General features: G+C 33.3%; 1 long non-coding RNA gene across 2 annotated transcripts; it reads right to left on the bottom strand.

The window, feature by feature from the left end:
- Window positions 1-1,853: 1,853 nt before the first annotated feature.
- Window positions 1,854-3,542, bottom strand: LOC127120246 (uncharacterized). 2 transcript variants are annotated; one of them, XR_007803158.1, is made up of 4 exons: window positions 3,155-3,542; window positions 2,784-2,986; window positions 2,397-2,557; window positions 1,854-2,301 (listed from the first exon to the last, which is right to left on the bottom strand). It is a non-coding gene; the product is annotated as an uncharacterized LOC127120246 (long non-coding RNA). The 2 variants fall into 2 exon arrangements; XR_007803157.1 differs by having other exon boundaries at window positions 2,397-2,472; window positions 3,155-3,539.
- Between the last annotated feature and the right edge of the window lie 1,160 nt (window positions 3,543-4,702).

Genomic DNA, 4,702 nt, shown 5'->3' with positions numbered 1-4,702 from the left:
TCATCCATTCATACTTAATAATTGATCATTGTATATTCAAAGTTCTTGGCTTGCAAGGCTAGGGTTTGTGTGGGGATCAAACTTTAAAGGTGTAACTTGGCTATTCATAAAATAATAAGGGAAGTGGAACCCTAATTGCTTGGTCTTTGAGGCATGGAGTTAGGGATGGCAATGGGCAGGGTTTGGGTAGGGTACTATAGTACCCGTCCCCATACCCGCAATTGAAAAAAATCCTCGTACCCGAGCCCATACCCGCTTGGGTACCAATATTGACACCTGTGTCCGTACCCTATGGGTATGTAAGTGCCCGTACCCGTATCTGTTACCCGTATTTCTAATAAAAATAAATAGATCAAGCATAAAATATGATATTATTTTAAGTTTTTAACATTATTAAAAAAAATTTAAAAAAATTTATTGTTGAATTATAAAATAAATGATCACTTATATTAAACATGTAGTAGTTTAAAATTGATGTATTTTTAAAAATTGACACACATTTATTTATATATAATAATATAAATTAAAATATATAAATATATATATATATATATATATATATATATATATATATATATATATATATATATATATATATATATATATATATATATATATATATATATATATATATATATATATATATATATATATATATATATATATTATGCGGGTATGGGGCGGGTTGGGTACTAAGGTGCCCATCCCCACACTCATCCCTGCTTATTTAAGTGGGTAATTACCCGAGTCCATGCCCGTACCCATGTATGTGTGTTTTTACCCTACCCGTTGTGGGTATTTTTGTGGGTACCCACTGGGGATGGATCAAATTTCCATCCCTACATGGAGTCAAGAAGACTTCACCATGGCATTTCTCAAGGGAGCGAAACCCTAGTTTCTTGATGATATGGTTATGGGACCTTGTAGGTGTTCTATGGGCCTTATATTAGCTACCTAAACCCTAATTGGGGGGCCATATATTGGAGATTTGCTTGTGAAGCATCCTGACCCATTCAAAGGCCTTGATTGAAGGATGTGTTTCATTGAAACCCTAACCCCAGATGCTTGAAGTTATGTGCTAGTAGAGGTTGACTTGTGATCATGGATTGTCATACATCTTGTCAACTAAACCTACGCATCCTTACTTATGTTTCTTTCAAGATCTTAAGATTTGATTCATAGTCATGTCTCCTATTTATATGGGGTCTTGTCAAGATCATTGGTCATTGGGTCTTGGATTCATGCTTGCATCAGCACATTGGTCTTTTGGGTCCTTGGTCTGTCTTCGACCCATCAAGGTTCTCAAGCCATTTTAGGTCATCCTTGTTGGTCCACCTATGCATTTTAATCAGGATTCATTCATGTTGCTTGAGATTTGAACCGGGTAAAAGTCATGTTCATCTATACAAGTCCATTCTACACAAGAAAACCCTAGTTTCTAACCTACTGTTGACCTTGGTCAACTAGTTAACCAAAGTCAACCATTTTCCCTAAGTCATTTTCAAGCTCATTCTCATTGGTCCATGTCTTGATCCATTCTCTATACCATTTTTGTTCATTTGATGATTGGTCATTACTAACCTCTTAATACAAACCTAAGTCTAAACTTGTGTTTATTCCCATTCTATTCAAACTTTCAGTCATTAATCCACCATGTCAAGTTTAATACATATTCAAAATTCCATAGTTTACCATTAATCAAAATATTCCATTTCAAACCAATTTAATACAATTAGAATTCAATTCAATACAATCTCATTCCAATTCAAAATATTTTCCATTCAATGATCAAACTTTCATTTCCATTTTTCAAACTAATTTCATTTCCATTTACATGATTCCATCATAAGCCATAAACCAATCAAGTTCCAAATAACATTTCATCTAAGCTTCAACATGTTCATTCAAACCTCGTACAACAAAGAACCAATTCCATTCCAATATAAAATTACATCAAGACTCCAACATTGCATTTTACAAAGTTTCAAGTTCTCATTACATAACCATCACCATTCCAAAATCACAATGCATATTACATCTTTACCAAATTAAACTTCCCTAATCCATAAGCCTAACCCTATTTTTTCTTCATTGTACCAATTCATAAGAGCCAGTCCATGTGCAAGTTTCTTCATTGGACTTCACATACCATGCTAACACCAATTACAAAACCGATCAAATGTCCAAGCTTTAATGTATCACATGAATCCCTTTGCAATTCCAAGCCAAACCCAAAACAACAATGTAATCCCACACCAGTCCAAAGCACCCTTCGAATCATTGGCCAAAACTTCAAAGAACCTGCAAAAGAGAAATTCATAGCTTATCAATTAAGTGACCACCTAAAGCACACAAGCGACTTTCACAAAACTGAACATCTTATTTCTGACTCTTACCACAACTCATGACATATCCTGCATTCCCAAGCAAATACACCAACTGTCCCTATTTGAAATCAGAGTTGGCATGCCTCTGAAATTACAGGGCTAACAATTAATTCAAATGAGTTAAGCAGTTTTCATGGCAGGTATTAATAGGTAGCAGAATTAATAACAGTCTGCATAAAACAAATACCCTGCTTCAGTTTATACTAATAGTTTTGTTTAATCATAATCACATAACAAGCAAGTCCACCAACTAAACTAATTGGTAAGTTCTCACAAACAGATTTCAGCTAGCTGATAAAGTCTAACAGAATTTCAGTTTCAAAACTAACCTCACCTTTAACAACTAACTGTAACTGAATAATAACAGAGTTGAACCGACTGATGGAAATTACTCACCTGACCCTGACTGAGCTTTGACAGTGTTAACTCCATAGCTGATTTACCTATAGAATGTGTAACAGAGTCAGGAACTCTGTTAAATCAGAAGCTTATAAATACATCATTGTAGAGGTATTCAAGGAGATTTTTGGCAGTTTCTCTCATTCTCTCTTCAGTCCACACAGTTCATAATTCACTCTCCTCCAATCCTCATTATCTCCCTGCACAAATCAAAGGAGATGAGAATCCAGTTCATAATCCTTCTCCTCAGAATCATGCGTGCAAAGCTCACAGACACGGAACAATAATTGCAGAATTGAAGTAGAAATCGCAGGAAGAATAAAGAACGTGAAATCAAAGACGCATTGGAGAAGAAGAAGAATACGTACCTGTTCGAATTGAGGCTCCAATCCAGTGAGCTTATCATTTTGATTTCGTTATGTTTTCACGCACGCATAAGCAAATCAATCTGAGGTATTGGAGCCATGTTCTGCACTCTGTTTTGCTTCGAAGTTAGTCTGGAAGACGAAGTTGCGACGCTGAACGACGAATCCGCGATTCAAGGATGACGCAACAATGGCGGATGCTGGTGATGAAGATGCGGATGCCGGCGATGAAGATCCAGATGCTAGTGAAGAAGATGACGAAGCACCGTGGTGGTGACGCCGGAGATTTGAAATCACGTTTCTTCAGCTCGATATTTGAACTCGCGTTTTCAGATTTTGCTTTTGGGTTCATCAGGTGTTTTCATTGATGGCTATGATCCGGGTGAGATGTGGATCGGTTTGGGCCTCTTTGCACCACCGGCGTTGTTCCCTCGAAAATGGAATCCATTAGCATGAGTTTGGGCCCTAGCGGTTTGGGCCTGCACCCATTTTGCTATAGACATCACAATTTCCAGGTTCTGCACCCTAGGTTTACATAACTAATTCATTTTAATTAGTTTAATGAGGTTTTAGAGTTAGGATTAATTCATGTTAATCATCCTGATTAGGTTAATTAAGATTTTAGGAATAATTAGGATCTTGGATTAATTAGGTTTAGAATTTTGGTATTAGAATATTAGGATTATATTTAGAGGTTAATTAGAGTATTGTTCTTAAGTGATTTCGAATTGGATTAAATGTTAATAATAATTTTAAGAATAATTAGGTTTTAGAATTTAATTAGGTTAGTTAGTTTTAGAAATTGATTAAATTTTTAGAATTCTAGTTAGATTAATGATAATTAGGTTTTGAAATTGTTAGAAATTAATCCACATCCATGTAAATTGACATTTTTACTCCTATGGTTTAACTAGCAAATTCACGTCCCCTTAGGATTAGAAATAGATTAATTAGTCATTTTAATCCAATTAGTTTTCATGTGGTTTTTGATTAATTTGATTTTAACCAATGATATGATCCCTTAGGTAGAGCTTTTACATAATATTAACCCTTAGATTAGGATTAACTATATTTTCAATTTAATTCAAACCCCTTGATTTAAGTTGATCAAAAGAAATTTTGATTAACTAAAACCTTTGATGATGTATATGACCCGTTTGTTTTGTTTTTTTTTTAAAATGATTTTTATAGTGTTACATATTTTAGTGTAAAAAAAATTTACAAAGAAACTTTTTATAAAAGCTTCAAATGAAAATTTGGTTTGAATAGTTATTCTTAAAATGTTATTTTAGGTATTTCATCATTTTATCGAAACTTTTTTTGGATATCAAATTTTCAAAAAATCACTTAATTTTGAAGCTATTTCAAATAACTTTTCATAAAAATCATTTTTAAGATACAAGTTTTTGAAAAAATTGTGATTTTGACTATGTTTTGATCTTCAATAATGTATATTTATGTTATAAAATGAATAATTCAATCTTTTAATTTATAAAAAATAAATTTAGAAAAACTTATAATATTTTGAAAAACATTTTTGTAGAATCCATT

Source organism: Lathyrus oleraceus, chromosome 2, assembly GCF_024323335.1.
Source record: "Lathyrus oleraceus cultivar Zhongwan6 chromosome 2, CAAS_Psat_ZW6_1.0, whole genome shotgun sequence".
Lineage (NCBI taxonomy): Eukaryota > Viridiplantae > Streptophyta > Magnoliopsida > Fabales > Fabaceae > Lathyrus > Lathyrus oleraceus.
This window is presented reverse-complemented; position numbering and strand designations above follow the sequence as displayed.